Source organism: Syngnathus acus, chromosome 12 (genome assembly GCF_901709675.1).
Source record: "Syngnathus acus chromosome 12, fSynAcu1.2, whole genome shotgun sequence".
Taxonomy (NCBI): Eukaryota; Metazoa; Chordata; class Actinopteri; order Syngnathiformes; family Syngnathidae; genus Syngnathus; species Syngnathus acus.
This window is the reverse complement of record NC_051097.1, coordinates 5552945-5575636: the sequence shown is the minus strand read 5'-3', so window position 1 is coordinate 5575636 and position 22692 is coordinate 5552945. Positions and strand designations below refer to the sequence as shown.

Below are 22692 nucleotides of genomic sequence, written 5' to 3'. Positions count from 1 at the left end.
ACGTTATTTTTAGTATCTTTTAGGGTGATTCATTTAATATTAGTAGAGCTGATAAGTGATATATATCCAAGCGCTTCACATGGCCACTGCAACTCCTCGCATGAGATGACGGCAACAATTGCTTTCAACACAAAGCAGTGTGGCCTGATAATTTTGAATGTGACACCAGCAGCTTACCTCCTCTGATACTTTTCCCGGCATTCACAGTTGCGAGGTCCTGGGTTAAATGTGCTGGGTTTTCTCCAAGTACTTTGGCTTCTTCCTCTTTCTTGAAAATATGCACGTTAGGGTCTTGGAAGACCGTACGCACGGTTCTTTGTCTTTTTTGTGCCTTGCGATTGTGACCAGGTTGTAGCCCACCCCCAGTTTACCTGCAAATGGGATATAAAAGAAGATGTCAAAAAAAGACGTGTATATAGCTCCACCTTTGTCATGAAAGTGTTTCATTGTTTATAAGCCTTGACACACATCAGGAATATGGCTTTATATTATCTTGCCTCTGTAATTAATAAAGGTTTCAACACGATGGCGGATTAATTTCATGGGAGAAATTCTTTTGAAATTTTACTAACTTCCTAGGGCGGAGTGTGTTTGACATATATATTACTATTATTAATAATAGCTGTTGTGACAGTCGACGTTATTTCATATGTTGTATAAATTCTTTAACCAAATCCAGTTCGCATGAAACAGTTTGCTGCTTTTTGAATGACATGGAATTAAAATCAAAGGATGAGATGCCATTTTAATTTGGATTATTGATCTTTGGCAGAAGTCACATCCTGGAAAGTAGTGGTCATGAATGAATTGTTACAAGATGATGATTATATCAATAATCCCAATTGGCCCAAAAGAACAAATGCGGCTTGCTTCATTAACGGGTTGATTTATGTTTCTTGTTGTGGTGCCTTGGCTCTATCTAACTTTTGGAATTCCGGAGCCCACCCAGCATGAATCATATTTTAAAGCACAACAAGCCAAATATTGATCATAAATTCACCACTCTGACGAGAGCACTGCGCAGGAATGAGATGTGGAGAGATTGAGATCATAACAGTATTATTACATTTGAATTGTTGCATTTACTATTACTCTTCCGACAGATTCATCTTTTTTTGTGGCCTAAAAGCTTTGCAAATTTGGCATGGGTGTGTATCCTGGCAAAAATGCATCTATTTTGGTCTTCCCTGAGCGATCCCTTCAAAATTTACTCAATGGCACCCCTGAACTGAACAGGAAGTCAGCCATTTTAGTTTGAAGCAGCCATTTTAGGCGAATACCAGGACTTGCGCTTTGGCAAACTCCTAGACAGATTGGTGTTGCTAAATGGCCACGTTTTTCCTTTTGCTTTTAGCGTCTAATGTGTCCAAAGGATGGCGTCAATATTGGACGATCATTTGGAAGATTTGTTGTGGAAAAGGGGGCGCAAGGGCCCTGCTTACGGCTTTGATTATTATTATAGTGGCATGAATAAGTTAAGAGGTGTAACATTTTCCATTCATTAGCTGTGACATGACACGAGCGCCCTTTTATCACATTATGTTAGCTCAGGTGTTAGCCATTATACTAATGCTCCCCGCTAATGCTTTTGCAGGTGAACTGTAAACAGTGTCAGTGGTCACCGAGTAAATTTGAGTAGCGGCAGATTAGGACTGAAGATATTCAAACGAGCGTTGCAGGGCCACTCCAGTCCGGATGCCGTTCAGTAATTATTAGAAATAGTTGTCATTCTTGCACTAATTCCTGAAAGCCGAGTCATGCCCCCTCCGCCACGCTATGTAAAGTGAAAAGAAAAAGTGTTTTTTCTACATGACCAAAATGGTTTTTAATAGTCTCTTGACTGAATAAAGAATTCAGTCCCCGCCTCAAAAAACTCAATGTTGTTTCTTTTTTTAAAAACCACTTTAACCCCATTGGAAATAAATGGATATATAAATAATCCATTGCAGGAATTAACTGTTGCCTATTTAACGCTCATTCAAGTGTGAAACTAAGTTAAGCACTGTAAAACTCATTTGGCAACTATCCAATCACCCTTTTTGATCAAAATGATAAAACACTCATTCTAATTGAACTTGTTGGCCTGTCTGATGCCTTTAAAATAATTCTCTTACATTTTGTCATTTTGGTGTGTGCGTGGTTGACTAAAACATTTCAGGAAATGCGCAATTAAAATGTGGAATGACTTGTGTCTGATGTGCGAGCCATATGAACGAGGTTTATGGTGGACCACAAGGTGCTGTCACGTCTAACTGACTAAGCGCTGTGGCTTCCGTTGGCATTGCAGGACGTCGCAGGGCGAAGGAGCTCCCGCCGGGCCGCCGGCTGTCCGGCCTCTGCCTGCTCCGGGATTCCTCGTCTGTCTTAAATATGCCGGTTATTTTTAACTGCGGACGTCACGGATCCCAGCGCCGCCCTCCCCCTCTCCAATCCCTTTCTCTGCTACATTAATGTTTCCTCTCTGCCAGGAGGGGAAATGAAGGGGGAGCAGCACTTCCTGGTCACATGACACAGGCCAGGCAGCAGGAGGAGAAAGTTTATGCAGGCTTGGACTCTCTCACCGGGCATGTTTGCGATGCATCATCGAGGGAATGAGGGTACATCAGCAGACAGCGGGGGTGTGTGGAGACAGTGGTGATGATGGTGGGTGGGTGGGAGGGATGGAGGGAGGGGATGTGGCCAGGATTAGAAGCCTCTAAAAAGCAAAGCCCCCGCGACTCCAGCGAGGCAAACGCTGTCTGTCGGACGTGGGAGAGTCAGGGACTTCCCATGAGCTCACCTTATTGATTCAACTTGGACGGCATCAAGGCTCACGGAAGTCGCAGAATTGATTTTTCTACGACTTCCAGCCTGCTTTAACCTTCATTTGTAAGTGAGAGTACTTCCCGTTCCTCGGCAGTGCTACGACACTCATCTCAAGGTGTGCCGGGATTGACGAATCACATTTGGGCCCGATTAACATGTTTTTCAGGCCAGTGATGATGAAACAAAATGCAATCGGCCAGGGAGATTTCTCTAAATCTGTGGACGCTCAAGTTGAAATGTGCCGCAATAGTAATGATAACAACGATGAAATATGTTCTTTTTCCAACCATTTTTTTTTGCCACACTGGCTGACTTCCAAGTTGTTCTAATTATGAAACAATTGGTCCCGTAGGAAGTGATGTCAAGCGAATACATTTCTTCCAGGCTCCAACTGTTATTTAAGCTTTATAAACTGTACAGCCGATGTTTTAGGTCATATAAACATAGTTGTGGCAATGGTTAGCACATACATGTGCTCCACAGCTGAGAGGTCACAGGTTAGAATTTTGGCTTGGGCCTTCTTGTGTGGCTGTTGCTCCCGTGGTTGTGTGGGTTTTCTGCAGAGGCGTCAAATCCAGGTCGAGAAAGTAGAAACCTTGCCAGTTTGGTTTTAGAACCTGGATTTGACACCTTTGGTTTTCTGGCCGCTTTCCAGCCACCTCCACATCTAAAGATTTTAATGAACGTGATTCTTTCCTCATGAGGGAATTCAATTTCTTTACTTCAGCTCTATGCTTTTTGCAGCAAAGCCTCGACAGAACTCAGGAAGATCTAAAAAAAAAAAAAAAAAAAAAACTTTGGATGATATTTTTTTCCAAGTCAGCATCTGTTTTGACACAAAAAGTGCAAAAATGTTTGGATAAACTATGTGAGTGTAGATAAACATCAGGTTGGCTGGTTCGCGCCATTCTGGGCGTAGTTCTGCACTGACGTTGCAGTTACAGAAATAAACTTTCTTCAGTGGCTTACACGCATACCACTAATTAGCCTGACCTTTAGCATTTTCTCACCCTCCAATCAAGCTCAATAAGTATTCAATTATTGGATGTCTCTAAAAGATTACCCAGAGTGATTATCTTGTGGTGTGAGATGTGTGAAGAGCAAGTATTTTTTCCCGCCATGATCTGATGAGGAAAATGCGAGGAATGACAATAGTTGATGTTAGACCTCTTCAATATTTTTGTACGTTATCAACAAGCGAGCCCCGAGCTCCTTGATTGTGACGTGAAATAGAACGATAGCCAGTGAGGAAACGAACCAAACATAAATCGAGGCGCCGGAACAAAACTTCGCCTTAAATTGAGGGTCCCCTAAATTAACGACCCTTTACAAGCTCATTAATGGCTTCTCTCGCCAATTCAAGTCACCGGCTAACAACAAAAACAGAAAACGAGACAATCACATGAGGCCTCTTTTAACATATCCAGCCATGTGACTTGGCTATCCGGCAACTCAATCCGAGCGGCGCCTGAAGCCAGCAAAGCGGTTATCGTTCGTTAAATGTTGCCATTATTCTTCCCGGGGCCAGCATGCATGCTTCCATTCAAAAAAAAGTTTCCTCCAGAGCAACATATGAACAATCCAATTTGAAAAAAAACAAACGATGTTAAAGCTTGCCAGTAAAGCGAAACCACAGCTTTATGACGTTAGCAAGGTTCCTATGGAAACATACGAGGATTCAAGTTGTGCTTCTGCAAGAGATCACAATTCCCAGATCCAGAGGCGGGCTGATCAGGTGTCGACGTATTCCCGATGCAGCTCTGCTGTTACGTTTTGACTTGATTGATCGGAGACGTTGGAATTCTGGATAGTTTTTCCAGCTCCAAATCATCTGCGGACCATCTCCAAGTGGCATTATGATATGCTGACATTCATGTGATAATTGTTGTCAGATTGCGGCCTGCGTACGAGGCCCTGCACGTTCCAGAGCAGGCGCGGCGGACTTGCCTGTTTTCCCGTTGGGAGAACTTGGGAATGTGTGACCTTTTTCATCTATTCCCATTTTGTTCCAGGTTTGTCTGGAAACATGCCGGCAAATTGGGGGCGACCACTCTTGGGGATGAGGTGGCACGTGGACAATAACAACAGAAAACGTGGGTACGTAATGGGAACATGTTATGAAAATTTGACTTCCTAATTGCTTGTATACAAATAGTTGAGTCCCTGGAGTGACTGCCCGCCCATTAAGTGTGAAATTACATAACCAAGTCATCCAGGCCAGAATATTTGCAGTGCATGCTGATAACTGGGCATTTTCCCTCTTCTAATTAAAGTCAGCAAAAGCGTGATTATCCTCAACTGTCTTAAATATGCTATATGTTATTTTTAACTGCCTCATGAGATTTGAATGCGCTCGACAGTTTAATGTAAAATTCCAATTCAGGCTTAAAACATTAGAACCCAAAATGCGCAACTATTAGCTACTCCCGAAGTGCACACGCTGAAGTTAAGGGGGGTCAGTGTGATTAAAGTTTGCTTGGCACAGAGTGCCCTGAAAAAGACTGATTTCAACAGGACTGTTTAGAGTGTAGGTAAAGTGTACTGCACTCTAATTTACTTCACTGGTTCTTCTATATCAAACAAATTTCTTAGGTTCATTTACCTGACATGTTTCGGCGGGTTCTTCCGCCTTCATCAGCACACTCTAATTTGTGCACATTTTGGTTATTTAGACCAAAGCATGTCAAACGGATATTATTAAGACACCAGGGACCTGCTTTAAATGGTTAAAAATAATGGCAGAAATAAATACTGTCTCCTTAAATGTGTTGATGCAGCAGAAAGATCTACAGTTTAGACCTTGCAATAAATCCGACGGTCAATAAGAGAGCCGAAACATCAACAATATTTCTTCCAACCACTAAGGTATAAAGATTAACGTTTTCACATAAATCTGACGTCTAAATCTTCACTTTTCATTCCCCCGTTCCATATTTATTACAGTACAGTATACCTTCAGTAATGGGCTAGCGAGCTCACTTTGTACGTAATAGGATATGGCATTTTGCGGTAACCTTAATCAAACTACAAATTATCTCAGGCGGATGGTCCCCGCTGGAACGTTGAGCAAAAGGCAATCGCTTGACAGGCTCAATTTAAGTGATTGCCTCTCCGCTTTGACGTATTATTGACATCATGCGGAGGAGGAGGATAGGGAGTTTTAGGGGGGTTTTGGGGGTTATTCAAACCAGATGGGCCACCAGTTAGTGAACTCAATCGTGGTGTCGCAGAGTTTTGGCTCAAAGAAATACTTAAACATGGAATACAATGTCGTAAAATAGACCTTCCTGGCGCAACCTATACCACTTATAATCATTTGATACTTTTCCAACCGTCGTTTAAAAATGTGAAGCTAATGAGAAAATATATTACAATGTTAGGCATCCTGATCACTACGGAATCAATTATTTTTAACAGAAATCTTTATCCTGATTTTAATTAATATTTTCCTTGCTTATTGAAAAAAATACGACATCATTAAAAAAATACGATTTTTGTTTTCCTTCTGGGATTGACTTTATTTCACCTAATGTCAAACAGGCTTTTTATCGCTTAACTAAATTTTCCTACAGTTTTATCTTAAATCAATGTTCACAGATATAATCAAACATTTGATTTCTTTACTAATGTGAAAATAAGTTTTCCCCTTTAACAAAACAAAGCATATGTATAAATTAAAATTTTAAATATTCAACAATAGTCACATCCTAACCCATTCCTGCTCTCACGTTCTTTTCTCATGCAGCGTTCTGAGTCAAGATGACTAACATGTCACTCTTGCAACCTGTAAACGGCCATTATCTTTGGAAATGTTCAGCGCAACAGATTTTTGGATTGCCTTCCACTGTGCTCCTTTCTGGTCATAATAGTGAAACAATATCATTGTCATTCGTGACTTTGTTGAAAATAGTGGCTTAAGGGATTGAGAAATTCACTAAATATAAAGACAAGACACAAATTTGGCAATTCTGACGATAAACTTGCTCGCGGCTATGTTTTTAGTGAAGTTCTAATCATCAGCGGATGTGCTTTGAACTACGGAAATTACTAAAATACATCGTACAGACTCCACACCAATAAACCCAGTTTAAAATCGATTAACTGCCAGCCCGAGATCTAGTCTAGTTAGAAGTCTACTTTGAGCAGGGTTTCATTTTTATAAAAATAAAAGACAAACTTTAGTTTGGCGAATGGGCCAAGGTGGTTAGTGGGTAGCAGTTAGCAGCGGCAGCGAAAACCCTGATAATAAATTAAAGATGGGTCATAGCGGTGCATCTGATGCGCTGCCTTGTGGCTGGCTACCAGCGCCTTCGGGAAATTTGACATGACATCTCTCTTATATTTGCATGCTAAATCTTCCAACGCTAGCCAGGGACTCGGGATTGCTTAGCTTAGCGTTTGGCGCGGCGGCTCCAGACCACAAACAAACCAAAACTGCTCGAAAAACTCGCCAGCGTTGTCATAGCTAATTTGGAAAACTGCATTTGAACGTGTTCAAAGGCTTTGACGGCTTTTGCTACGGTTGCCATGTTTTGCAATGTTGATGCTAGGCTAAGCTAACAACAACTCATCAATCTTTTAATTTTGAACTTTCATGTTAAAAATGTCAAACTATCGCTACTGACTTTTGAGTATGAAATAAATTAAAAGATCACATGGAAATCATTAGCACTGAATATGCAAATACCATCAAAAGACAAACAGATGGAAGAAGCCAAGCACAAATCAATATAAGTGTAATGCAGCAGTGAATTACAGTAGAAATCTCCTCGCTCATAAATGTTCATAAAACACGACAAACCCATGGCAACCGTTACCAGAGTTGGCCATCGACTAAAAAAAATAAAAAATAAAAATACAATTCATCTTTAACATGAAGGTCATGACAACCCTTGGAAGATGTAAAATTATTTTTTATTATTCACTCTAGAATTGGAGACGTTAGTCATTGTTATTCAGATCATGGAAACTGATGCAACAAGCATGTGACATCAGTAAGTGAACAGGCGTGTAAAAGAAATATTTAACTTGTGCGTGGACTGTTTTATTAATAAATATCAACATTCAGTCATATTAACTTTATTGCTCTGTTGCATCACACCGGAGTGACTATAGCATGCTGTCGAAATCAAAATCAGAGCGATTACAGGACAGCCGATGTGTATTGTTGTTATTGTGTTATGACGACGACATGCTAAATACTGTACATGTGGCAGCATAGTATCTCACAGCTAGCACGTCAGACTCAGGTTCTGGGCTTGAATCCTAGGGGTTTTCCAGGTACTCTGCTTCCTCCCACATTCTAAAAAAACATGCCTGGTAGATTCATTCACGAATTGAAATTGTCCGTAGGTGTGAATGGTTGTTTGTCTATACTGTATGTAGCCTTAATAGTTATGTTGGATCTGATGCTAGTATTGAAGCAATTTTGTCTTTTAGTCATTTTGTTTTTCAGCGCCACAGCAAAGTTCATACAAAATTACTACGTTACGTTAGCTCTGACGTTAGTTAAGTGTTGGAACAAATATCCGAGACAAAAACGAGGACGAGTATAGTTGCCTATTACTGACTGTTACACTGATTTTAAGTTGTGATTTTGCAATGAGCTCGCAAACTATCATCTCTTAGCATCATCACTGTGCTGCTTCACTGTAACTTTTACTTGTAAAAGATTTATTTTTTTTAACACCAATTACGGTTTCAGTTTGAGTGACACGTAAATGAGGATAATTACAACGGAACACATCCAATGTTTTCTCATGTTACTATTACAAAAAAATCTATGCACCTGACTTTTAAATGACGTACATGACGACGTGACCCCGTCGCACTCGGACGTATGCAAGCTCACGTCTTCGTTCGACGTCTTCGGGGAGGAAAAAGTGACGACGTGGAGATGTGTGCTAGCCGGTGTGTTAGCGTAAAAACACTCTGGCTCTGTGTGTGTGCCACGAGGGGAAAAATACAACTTGTTGTTTGTGTTGGACCCTACGAATGACGCTGTCACTGCGTTCGGAGTAAGAAAAAAAACGAAGGCGACTATTTAAAGTACTGGACGCGCTATCAATGGAGGCTTTTATTCATGGCTGCCTTTTATTTGGGCATAATGAGCGTCTTTGGGCTTGTTTTGTCGTGATGGACTTCAGGAGTTTTGGCAATGCAAACAAGCATGTGCGAATGAAGCGTCATTTCCATCACCTGTGTTGTACCACATCCTACGTACGAGTCCGCTTCAAACACCTTCCAAGGTATTTTTAGAAGAAAAAAAACTCTGCTTCATACGTCAAACCCTTTCAGCTCATGATGGATTTAAAAATACATAATAATAATAATTAAAACTGCGAGCAGCATTTTTTTCCTGGCGAATCGTCAAAATGATCATCAAACTTTGACATGATATAATTTTGGGCATGGGTCCTTAAGACTTTTTTATGCGTCCTGTTATGATAGGTATGGCCACCCAATTTTGTGTCCATCAGTGAAAGAGGTGTTGGGGAGACTAATGTTTTTTAACCTTTTAACAAGAATCCTCAAACTAATCATCTAATTTTGCCGCTGTGCTCCGCCCACATTTGGCCAGGCAAAACTGAATTATCTAAAGTACCTGTTTTTGATAGACGTTTAACTGGATGAAAGTTTTCAAATTCATCCCATATTCTCTGTTTCAAATAAAAATAGTCAACTTCCTTGTTCAATATGTCTTGGGGTCCTCTGTTCTGTTATGATCAACACGGTGAGCAAGTTTTGTGTCATTCATTAAAATTGGCGTCACAGGTTTATTTTTCTAACTTTCCGAGAATCCTAGAACTTTGACGCCATACATGCGCCCACATTCGGTGGTGTAGGCAAAGAAAGCGCCACAATTAAGCGTTGCCCATCTGTCTTGTACAACTGCTTCCAAGTGGGCCTCATTTGCTTTATTCCCAATAGGACTTCATCAAGTACGAGCCCTGGAGTTTGTCTCAAAAAGCTGCTTCAAATCAAAATGGTGGATGTTTTGTTTACTTTTTAATGTATGAGGCCTTGAGACTTTTTCACACATCCTGTTGTGATAGACATTTTTCATTCAAATCAAAACTTTATTAGACAATGTTCAATTAGTTCAGGATGCCTGTTGTCCTTGCATTGGCTCTGTTTTAGGATCCAGTGCAACATTTTACAGTCATTTCCGTATTTGGTGTCATTTTATTGTCTTGCTAGGTCAGAGAGGTCAGCTGACCGCCTTTTAACTCAATGCCTTAATGTCCCTCACACAAGATTAAAAACAAAAGGCCTTGCAGACCATTGCCCTTGGAATGTACTTCCCTTTGAACGGGCTCTTCAGGGATTTTTTTATTGAAGACAAGTAAAACACATTGGTGTATACTGTAATGCCAGTAAAATTAGATTGTTTTAAATTCTATTTATTTGAATATAAATCGCTTATTTGTACTAGACTGTCAAATGTTACAATTCTGTATTTTTCTTCTCTTCTATATTATCTGTATTTGAGGTCATCTCCAAAGTATTTTGGCTGTGGCAAGCTAAATGCAAGCATTGGGGTAGAGTCAAGACAGTCAAAAGACAAATACACCGATTTCACGGCAACCAAAGATTTTTTTAAACTTGATTGGGAAAAAAATCACACCCCAAAATGTCATTTTATTGTTTTGACTCGAACCAGTGATTTCATCATTTTTACACAAAAGTTGCTCAAGTTTTTGATGGCAACCGTTTCACCCTGTGACGGATTATTTCTATTTCCACAACTTTCTCTGGGAATAACCAGGGCTAAAACATTGCAATCTCAGAGGTTATGCTGTATTGCTAAATACACTGAGTGATTCTTTGGCCCATTTAATCAGATCTATCTAAAGAAACTCTACACATGCATCCCACGCTTGGATCCGGCTTGTGTAACTGCCTGTCAAACTTCTTTTTTTTTTTTCTTCTTCTTCTTCCTCGCCTTTTTTATTTTAATGCGTCACCGCAAAGTTGCAGAAGGGCGGGAGAGCCCGTCCGTGTGTGTGCGTAAGGGGGTGCACCCTCCCCTCCCTGTGTGAGTCATTGTGATGTGTGCGTAAGCAAACCGGAGTAGTATTCCATTGCTCGTGCCATTATGATGCCGCTTGCGTGTTTATTGTCACCGCGCCGCCAGGCTGCCGTAAACCTTGGCTCACTATAACTTTTGCCTCGCATTAACTTTTGAACAAGATTGGCACATTGGCCCAAAGAGAAGCATGCGTTGGAAAGAGAAAGACGAATAATTTGGTACTCGGTCGTTCGTTGAAGGGCCGCTTGAGTGTTTGGGTCTCTGTAGTATTATGTCAGCCCTGAAGCCTTATTAAGCCCGCAAGTAGGGTGTTAGCTCCATTATAACGTCACACTGCAGCCATGCCAGCACTACAAAACATTCTAAATCTGACTGTGGAACCCAAATCGAATGTGGTCCATGTCTAGCTCAGAGTTCTGAGGTACAGGGTTCAATGAAAGCAGTGTAGTCTGCCTCACAGCCGAGAAGCTCTCTGTTTGACTCTTTAATAGTCAAACAGTTTAAAACGATGAAAATGTCACCGCTACGACTTTTACACTTTTACGTGTCATTTCCAGCAGTAAGAGCCGCACATCCAACAGTCCCCCCATAAATATGCACTCCATTTCAAAATGTGGCCAGCATCTGAATAATTTTGGGTGACTGTAAATTATTGTAGCCCACGCTTAAAAAAACATTTCACGGGGAAAAAGTCAAAACGAGGAAGTGCGTTTCATGCTTTTTCCGAGCTATTTCATTCTCGGACCCTTGTGTGAAGAAACTCTTTTGAGCTTTTATGGTTCTGCAAATATGGCCAAGCCCAATAAAAATTCAATATAAAAATGCTCCACTTAAACATTAAACTCATACATATAAAGCAACAGACTTGAAAATATAGCCCACGATTATTCATACGACGGCCATACACTAAAAGTTAAAAGTGATTTTTTATTTGATAATATTCTGTATAAAAACCGAAATAAGGTGTCAAAAGATGGTAAGAATGTCAGACAGTCATTAAGAGATTAACCTGCTGAGTCCATTTGAACGCCTTTTGCTAATAGATAAATAGACCTTCAGAGGGATCTAAGTTTTTTTTTTTTTATCGGTCTTTTCTGCATGTGAATATGATTTTATATTTTTATGAACCCCTCCAAAATTACATATTTTTACAAACTATTAAAATAGGGGAAGATTTAAAAATATGATGGTTCATTCTGAAAATGCACTTTATGCTAATAGATGCCCATTCAACACATTAAAAAAAACTAACTGGAAATCTGCTTGGCTAAAAAAATGCAGTTTTAGCATTTTTATTTTCTTACACGTCTCTCGAAACATCAAAATTAGTATTTGTCATTCTCTGGGCCAATTAGATGTTTATCGCTGTGTTCCTGTGCCACTCGTTCCATGAACGTCACCAAAACATGGTCAGGACCTCATGATGCTAGCCCGGATAATCAGATCAACTTGTAAAAGCGCCACAGTGACAAAAAAAGAAGAAAAGTGCACCTTTAGTCGCTTCTCAAAGCGACCTTGTGTACCCGCCGTGTAAAGGTCCGCTTCTAAAATACACACTGGAGTGTAATCATCATGGTCAGCGGCGTCTAATTGACTCGCTACGTGGCGTACCGGGCCAGTGTGCTCATTATACGACCATTTCCTGTTGTGGGTTCACCGATGAGTGATAAGCACAAAGATAGAGTTTATGTCTTTGGTAATTGCTGGCACCCATTCCAACAGAGGGAAAAGTGTCTAGGGATAGAGGCAGCTTTTGTGGATTAAGACTGTCTGCAGGTTGTACTTTTTCATGTGAACCTGAAAATAGGGCAAGAGAGGCTTGTTCTCCCTGAACCTAAACATTTGAATTGAGTTCAAAAAGCAACTTTTGTGACTTTAGTGGAAACCTGCTTTTGTTATATACTCGTCCCAGGACCAAAATGTTAACCTACTTTCGCCCCATATCACAGGATGCACTCAGGAAGGGAGGAGCCGGCTGGAGATTGAGCCCGGTCGGCTCACGTCGCTTATTGAGGCGGGAGACGGGTGACCTCGGAGGGGGCGGCGTCCCCTTCAACCTGATATTATGTAACCCGGTTCCCCGGTTGGCGAGGAAACGCCGAGGACAGACACATCTACCCGTCCTTCTTTCGCAAGGGAGGGCGACTGTTTAGACAGGTCGCAGCTTGGATCTGAATTAGCAGGAAGGAAAGCAAAAGGGAAGGGAGCGACGGATAAGAACGCTGCTACTTGGTTTAGTTTAGCCTCTTGACCGCGACTGAATCGTGCATCTTGTAGCAGCGGTCCAGAGCGTTTTTTTGAACAAAGGTTAGGTTTCACGTAAAGCAATGGAGAGACCAGGGAGTCTTTTTAGGCCTTAGCAGAGCTTCCTTAAGAGTCCATGAACATTGATTGTTCCCTGGTTGGAGCAAAAAAAGATAGCTCAATCCATAAGGATTTTCCTTTGGGCACTGATTTCAGACACCAGACGGGTACTTGCTATGGATCTAGAAATCAGCGAATCCAAGAACGTATTTCAAGGAAATTTAGAGTATTTACTTTTAGGCCCAAGAAAAATGTTACATTAGTCCAATAGTTACCTAACCGTACACTTCACAATGAAATCCCCTTTTGTTGTTTAAAGAGGATCCAACAAAAGGAAGTGAAAGTAAATGTAGTGTTTTGCTTTCTGCTCTTTTGATTGGCCTTGTCGTTGTGACATTGAAACATTCCTCAAAGTGCTCTGCCCGCTCCCATCTTTTGTTGTCTGCTGTCTAACAGGTGACTGGCAAGCACTTCTTGTTTGTCTGCCCGAGGCAAAGGGGTGGCTCAGTCTGGCCATAAAAAGATAATTACTGTAACAGGAAGTTGGGTTTAGACATCATCAAACAGTGACATACTTAATATCTGAATCTCTTCACCTGCCCTCCACCATTCACTCTTCAAAATGTCTCCCAAGTACAGTATGTGTGCCCTTGTTAAGGTCCCCGACTCCTTCTGGTACCGAACCACCAGACAGCACACTATCTATTCAGCCACAGTGGGATGCGGTGGCCATTGCCAAACATTTTGACGTGCGAATGGCAAGGGATGCAAATTAATTTGCATCTGGCACAGGATCAAACAGCACCGCCTGGCCTAAAAGTCTGTCATTTTCAGTTTCAAGTGAGCACAGGCTGAGCACCCCCCCTTTAGTCTCAAATTGATGTTTTGGTAGCTGTTACTTCATGCAGGTGCTTGACCTTCAGAGTGCAAAATGCTGTTTTTGCAGACATTTCTCTGAGCTCACCAAAACTGAAAGTGCAGTTCAGTGGTTTACAAAAAAAGAAAAAAAGAGTTAATAAATAATGGACGACTTGGTCTAACTGTGACAATAACTAGACAGCAATGTTGATAGCTGGGGGGGATTTAGGACCTGGTGGCCATGGAGGGAGTGCCTGAGCCTTCGCCCCTTTCTTCGCATATTATTTTCCTTTACTTTACAAGCCAGCACAGAATCGGTTCATAGACCATAATCCGGATTCATTCTCTTGGGTTCATTGCAGGAGAGTAGTCCAAACAATGGGAACCACCATCATCTCGCAAATACACAGTCTGAACTGTATCAGCAAAGCAGTCCGTTTACTGTAACATATTTTTTTGATTTTTCTGAAGGCGTACATGAGATTGGAGAAAAACATACAAGTTTTAATCTGCGCAGACTCACACTGCAGGCGAGACTGTCTCACTTTCATATAAACATTTTACCATTGTGCTGCCCAGCGTTGTTTTACTGATCTGCGCCAATACTGGCAGTTATTTTTCTTTCTTTGACGCTGGGCTCCTAAAGTGGAGGCTTATAAAAGTCAATTACACGTCTATAAAGCTAACTTGTGGGGTTTGCGAGGCCATGTTTGCGATTGCGTCATCGCGGCAGGGAAAAGAAAATCCAAATTATGTAACCTAACGTAGTCGCAGTAGGCAGGCTAGCCCAACCTGCTTGCTTCCCACGATCTAGTTATCTCGGCTGGATTTATTTTGCAGGTCCAAGTACGCAATACTGATTTAATGCTAAATCTAATATTTTTGGCTGTTGACACTTTTTTTCTTTTTTTTCCCAATTGGGTGGGAATTTTCTTGTGGAACAAGATGACTTCTTCAAAAAGTGCTGTTTGGAATGTTGAGCATTTTGAAGTTAGTCTGAGTGAGCACAGACGGAAAAAAAAGATGTTGGTATTTTTGGTATTTGTTAAATAGGTTTCTATGAACCTGGGTATTTTCTCATGGAAAATGCAGACTTTTATCAAATGTAGGAGGATTTGAAATGTTGAATTTCTCCAATGTTTTTGTCTCGTGAAAAAAATGAGCTGAATATTTAACAAATTTTATTTAATCTATTTAGTCTGGACTTATTCTTCCCCCTTATTGATTCATAAATGAGGGTAACCGTGACATTCATCCACTAGTTGTAATCAAAAACTACTTTGTTGATTTAATGATGGCCACACCTATGATATAACATATTTCAACCTTGCTTTTGCCGTGCTTTGGATTTACGACAGGCGTTTTCTAAATGTTTGGTTTTCTTTGGCCTGACGTGCGTATGCGTCACTGATCGATGTACTTTGTCGTCGTCAAAATTGTATTGACAAAGAATATCCAATGAAGTCTATCTCTGACTCATACATTTACACTGCAGTCGCATTGGCACAAGTCAAATTCATACCGGATTTTGATCCACATTTGGAAGATTCCAGTCCGAAGATATCAAATTTCATTCAGTTTTTTTGTCCTCTATTCATTTTGCCATGCTGCATTGTCCTGCTTGCAAGGAATTAATTTATTTTGGCCATGCAGTGTCAATGTAGCCTGAGAGACTGAAACAGGAAAATAAATACTACCATAATTTAATGATGACTATTAATGATCCTTTATTTCCGAGTTCTCTCACCGCCTGTTTTAAACAGCAGCTCTTTGAAACAGCAAATTTGTTGGGCCTGACGTCTACACCTGTATTCAAATTAATTCGTGATTTAATTGTTCCAACAGGTATTAGCTACTTAATCGAACACTTCCCTAATTCCGATCTTAAAATAGCCAATCTCCCGTGTTTTTTCTTTTTATGCTAACATAACACATCCCAATTGTGTCACTTGAGAGCAAAAAAAACACATGTAATACTTGGTTTTGTTTAGTTTGACAGTATCCTTCAGTTGAGCTCAATACACGTTGGGAAACACTGACCTAAAGAATGCAATGTAAAAAAGTCTTTTTGTCCTTGACTTGTACCACAACATATTTTTTCCCCTTGTCACTCCTTGTGACAATAAAAGTGATGTTAATGATGACCTACTTATGTGCTTTCACCCACTCGTGAGTCACCGGCAATCCTAAAACAGGTTTCCCTGTTCTTCTGCCGTGACTTCACCCACATCCGACATGCCGCTATATGCCCTTTCTCCTACAGGACGGTAAATTACTCGCTCTATTCTGAGCAAGCACGGCACAGTATCGTCGTGTCCTACGTCACACGTGCACTCGGCCACCTTCTTTTGTAACTTTGTTGTCTGCATTGCTATATCTCTTGAGGTCCAATGGACTGCGTGGGAGGATTGGGCTGCAATTTACTGCCACAAGGAGGCTGATCAAAGTCCAAGAAACAGAAGCAGCACCTTACCTTTACAGGGACGGGACAGTGGAAAAAACATGTTTGCGGAATCTACTGTGTTTCGTCATTTTATTGCAGACTCGCTGTCTGGAAGTGGCACTGAAGTTTCCGTTGACCTACATTGTCTGCATAGCAAAAGAGATGCCCTTTGTACCTTAAAGTGGAATTATGCTCAATTGTGACATCCCAAGAGGGTCAAGATGAAGAATTTGAAACATCTTTCGGACTTCAGCCATTAAGACCCTGTTAATTAAGGGTAGCACTCAGTAGGACATACCTCGCCCGAGGCTAAACTATCCAAGCCCTCATCATGTGACATGAAAGAGAATATGTTAACTATGATGAAAAGTGTATTCCTGGAACTGAGCCACAATCAATTGGCACACGCACTTACACTCACTATCAAAAAATGTGAAATTTACTTAAGTTTAAGTTTTTCCGTTCAAAAATTCAAAGTAAATTTTACGAGGAGAGATTTTGAGTTGGTAGTTTGTTTGAAAAAAATATGTTGAGCATTGTACCCACACATCGTGGTCGAAAAACAACCACTCTACCACCTACACGATGCCTCTCCTGCTGTCTGATAGTAGATCGCCGCTGTCAGGGTGACTTTACATACCTCCCAAACAAAACGTTTTGGGTCTTGGAGACACCAGGAGTGGAATACCACAGGTGTTAGAGTGGCCGTCTCCCAACATGGTCATGGATTCCATCCACAACACGTGTCGCTTTTTTTTTTTGGGGGGGGGAAAAATTAATAACATTTACTTACTCACTTTAGCTGCTTACTTTTCTTTCCTACTATTTTAATTTTCTGACTAAATTTCACCCACCATTATTTTAGTGATTTTTCATAATTTTGCATAGTAAGTTTTGCATAACCGTGCTAACAAGACAATGATTACAACATCGCTTGGGGGAAAGAAAACCTCTTTAGCACCGATGTAGTATGTATATATACATATACACACATATACACACATATACACACGCGCGCGCACACGCACACACACACACACACGCACACGCACACACGCACTATTTGGAATTTTACTATTTAGTACTCAGTTCAGTGAACAGTGAATCAATAGTACCTCTGTTGGTGGCAGACCCAAATTTCATCATGATTAATCAACTCCACACAATGAAATGAATTTCTTTGATGGATTATATGTCCACCCAGAGTAGCTTGTTTTGTTGTTAGCAACATTTACTCGAATATAGTCTAACTTTTGCTGCATGTTCAACTTTTTCCCCTGGACTTCCTTCGTCTTTTCCTCCCACGACACAAACGTAACAGCGAGGGTCCGTCCAAACATCTGATTGAGTGCACAAAGCCTCAGTGGACTCACTGCATACTTGCGCCCTGCCCTAACACACACACACACACACACATACACACATACACACACAGAGGCGCACGCACACACAAACACACAATAAAACATTCCCCTTCTCAGCTGCTTGTCAGGCTGCCACGCCCGACCCTCATGACATCAGCCTGTGATGTCATCAAGGGACCAGCGGCATCCAGTGCAACTTCATCATCAACAGCATCATCACCATCCTCATCATCATCATCCTTTGGCAATGGTGGACGAGCTCGGATGGGAGGCAGCTGGATTTTAATGACTCCTTCACACATGTCAGTGTGTGCGCGCATGGGCGCATGTGACATATGTGTTTTGGATTACAAGGACGTATTTTGGGGACTGGTTGGTCCCGATAATAACATTTGCAGTTTGTGTGACTGTGTGTATGCATACATGTGTGGATGTTCAGGTATTTTTAGTCTCATGGGGACAAAGTTTGGGGACTGGACTCTGCCTTCTTTTTTTTTCTATTACACTACATCTCTTCCATGTTGCACTGAAGGCTCAAAAGTTTAAATTTGGACTTACCTGTACACTGTAAACCTATAAGAATTCACGATAGGGTGCAAGTGATGATCCATGTGGTGCACTGTTTATTTGTGTGAGTGTGTATGCCTGCGTGTGTGCGTCAAAAAGGGGCCAAAAGGCGCAATTAGGCTAATTCTATCAACATGAGTGTGGCTTTCCTTTGGCTATTTAGTGTTGTTTATAGTTGTAGTGTGCTTTTTGGACACATTCACATTGTGCTGATCTTTCCGTTTCCAACACAAAGTTATTATTGATTTGGCTTCAAGTGAGAACGAAGGGTGAAAAGGAGAACGGATGGTCAGAGGAAAGGGAGTCCACTGAATGGCATCCGTGGGATGGGATGGGGAAGGATTGTGATATTTACAAATTATTTTGAGGTTTAATAGTCACATGGAATTCCAAGCATACCGAATAGGAAAGTTGTAACCAAGAATTTTAACAAAATTAAATGTTAGGTCCACCTACACACACTAATGTAGTAAGCCAATACAAGCATGGTATTAAAGAAGTTAATTACATTCACTTTAGTGTTAGGTTTGGATGTATTTTTGTATTCGTATGTGCCACATTTGATGTTATTATTGTATACTTTTTTGGGCTAAAGACGGAACTTGCCTTGGAACTTAATTGGATTGAGGCCTCTTTGACACATAGAGACTTTTGATTTGATTTTTGCTGTGACATTTCACTTTAATGCACATTTCTAATTGAGTTCTTTGCGCACTCAAAATTTAGACTTTGTCAACCCCTGACAGTATGTGAAGAGGGAATATTCTGGCTAGGTTGGGTTTGCCTTCTGCGAGGTTGATTAGGTTCCATGACCATGTGTCAATCACAATATGGCAAGCAGGAGTTCACTCTTGCTGTTCTTATCAAATGTAAAATGTAGTTTAGAAAATGTTAACATGTTATAAATATAAAATCAATCATCAATCTAGATACTCTTATAGTAAAGCTACTTTTTTCACATTTGCATGGATGTCACGGAAAGTGCGGCTCTCATTTGAAGCGAGTGTTTATCAAAGCTTATCATGAGCCTCGCGGCGAGCCTTGGAAACCACCGCAAAATGCTTGCAAACACGCTCATGGCACTCATCCCAGTTCCCCGTCAGACAGACAGACAGACAGACAGTCAAGATAGACAAGACAAGTTTCAATGAGCAAGTCACCAACCTCAAAGCCGGTGACGACATCCTGATTCTTAATTCGCCGCTCGAGTCAACTTAACGCCACAAGCTCTGGTCAAATCTTCTCCAGATGTTGTTGAGATAAAGTAAGAATATCCTTCATGCTGTAATCCTGTAATGTGACAGATAAACAACACTTTTAAGGACTATTTGCTGGCCCTGCTAAAGCAAACTTTACACATACGGATAATGGAGCCAAATTTGAATATTTTTTGATTATCGTAGGTCGGTATGTGTGGACTCAACTTTGAATGATAAAACTTGTCAACATCAAATTTTAATCTTGTGCGTTTGGTGTGTAAATGGAATTTTCCTCCACAATGTGTTTTGGAAAAAGGTCACAATTTGATGGGAAGAAACCTAATTATGTGTGCGAGACCACACATACTGATTTCGAAGGGTTTCTCCACATCAAAAAGATGTTGCCGTAATGAAATTCAAGATTAAGCTAGAGATCAATTCGTGGTTATGTATAATACAAAAAATTAGCACAATAATAACCGTGTGTGTGTGTACCCTGCGTGTCTGGCTCTAGATGTCAAATCGGTATGTGTGTACCAGCTTTAGATGTTAAAAAATGCTACGTATGTACCCGCATTTAAGAGGTGTACGTGTGTACCCAGCATTAAACTTTGCTGTCATCGTACCCGCGACCTCTAGCCCAGTTTAAAGCATAGCGTCTTCTACCTTGCATGCCAAATATGCAGAACCTCAAAGGGGAAATCCTGCATTTTCAGCTGACTTGGACAGCAGGAATCCTCAGTGATGGATGTTTCGCATTAGGGCAATAAAGTGGACTGGAAGAATCCACATTGGATCAATAGCAGCAGGGGCAGGCGGCACGCCAAAGCGTGTCGTTAGCCGCGTATTCATTTTGGCAGCGGCCGGGCCGGCATTGTGATCGCAGCGGTTTCTATTGGCGTGTTTACCAAAACAAAGATGTCGCATTAGTGGTTCCAGAGCTGCGTGCTGACGTCGGAGAAGGCCTCCACGGAACGTACACATGTGGCGATTCGAGGTCACGTCACTCTTGTGAGTGCGCTTCGCCATGGAATGCTTCCCAAGAACCATTCCGCATTAAGGATTGCGGGCGCAGAAAAAGCCTGACGATGAAGCCGCCATCTGGACTCTGGATCCGATGTCGGCGATATCTCGCTCCAAATACAAGACATGTGTCAAAATGTTCCTCGGCCATTGACCCTTAATCGCATTTACTGAACACACACACGTTGACGTCGCGGTGTGGGCGGGCATTGCGCCTCTGACGGACGTTGGTGTCGTGTTATCTGTTTTCTTTACAGCTCACAAGGAGTTTATTGTATCCCACCGGGATACCTTGGACTTCATGTCAATCCTGTGGAGAGTTTGCGTGAGTGCGTGGATGTGTTGAAAACTGTACTTGAGATCTGCACGTGAACCAAAATCGGTGTCCACGGATCGTTTCTACGTTTTGACAGTAATAAAAACACTCTCACTCTCATTCTTTCAACCTGGAATTTCCTAAAATGAACCAAAATACTTACATAAGAATTCTTTAAAAATGTCATTCTTCTGTAGTGTTGGGCCTAATGATTTAGCGTACACCGAGGCTGTTTCAGATCAAATTTGCCTGACTTTAGATTTACAAGTTTCACACTAATATTCTTTCAACGGAAACTGTGCATTCCATAAATGTGCCGATTTTTATGGGACGGACATTGCGCAAGAGGGAGTTTGAAATAATCCCAAAAAGTGTCTGTATCCCCGCTACATTTGTTCACACGGAAACATGCATCTGCTGGTCTTTGAAGGGTCACGGGGGAATCTTGAAACATGGAAAGAGTAAAACATCATAAGAAGGATCATACATACGTATGACTCATATAGAGGTCAGAAGGGGCCTTTAGATAGGCACAAGATCTGCACCTGCAAAAACAAGTGACTGTGATGTAGTAAATAAAACTATAAATGACCTTTTCTCTAAAAGCTTGAGTAACGATTAATCGTCTATTTATTAATGTCAGTCATTCCCTGTCAGACATTAATTCAATTTTGAAAAGATTTTAATCCAGATAATTACAGGGAGCCTATTTCTGGACCTGGTCAAAACTGACCTGAAACATCGTGCAGGGAATTTGAGCAGTATGAAATCTTCTGCTCAAATCATTATGGTCACAATCCAAGGTTGGCAGCACTTGGTTTATTAAATCAAAGCAACACAGATTGGTTCCTATCCTGACCGTTCTGAGTGATTATGGTATGAGGTCTTTTGTTTTGGACTAAAATCAAGCTTTTAATTGTCTTTGCCTCCGAGTTTGTTTTGATTTATACAGTAGTCACAATTTTTCCCATCATGAGTGCTCCTGATTTTATGAGGTTTCTTTTAAACTGAAATCAAACTTTTATTGTCAAGCACATAACACAGAAACATTACGCTGATTATCCATGGTTGTTGCCATTTTACACAATTAATTAAAGCAAAGTAAGGCTGATCTATTTCCTTTGCTCGTCGTCAAAACAGTCAAAGCCTGAAATGAAACCTTGATCATCAATCGTGTGCAAAACTTTCTGATTTTCCAAAGTTGCCACCGCCTGGTTTATTAAGACAAAATAACTGAAAGGGGTACTCACCTGACTTGTGTGTGGGCAGCGTGGGTTCAAGTCCAGCTCAGTGTGCATGCAGGTACGCCTGGTTGATTGTCTTTGTATATGCCCTGCGGCTGGTTGGCACCCCACACATCCCTGAAAAAGATAAGTAGTGTTGAAAATGGATAGTAATCATCTCTCTTTTTGACTGCCTTGAGTCAGAATTTTATTTTGGTGCATTTGGAATGCGATCCGGGATACGTTCTGCTCATGTCTGACGGAGCAAACAAGAGCATGTCGGGTTATCGCGAGAACATCTCTCCATCGATGAATAATGTTATCTTGTACGATCCCTTAGATTCCAGCCGACGGCCACCCGAGCCGTGAAGCCTCGGACGGCCGAGGTGAGAGTTCACGTTGACACTTATTATGTGCTGATTAAGATGTACGATGACCCCTCGACCCTCCCCGTAAATGGAAAGCACGTGTGGGCAAATGGCAACACTAATAAAAGTGTGACGAGTGTTCATACAAAGTCTGTTTGCTCCGGATTACATGAAAAGAACGCTTTGTCTT

The 22692-nt window shown here is 41.2% G+C and overlaps 1 long non-coding RNA gene across 1 annotated transcript; it reads right to left on the bottom strand.

The window, feature by feature from the left end:
* Window positions 1-206: 206 nt before the first annotated feature.
* LOC119131547 lies at window positions 207-22266 on the bottom strand. Its single transcript, XR_005099683.1, has 3 exons — window positions 22162-22266; window positions 19538-19663; window positions 207-371 (listed from the first exon to the last, which is right to left on the bottom strand). It is a non-coding gene; the product is annotated as an uncharacterized LOC119131547 (long non-coding RNA).
* Window positions 22267-22692: the final 426 nt, after the last annotated feature.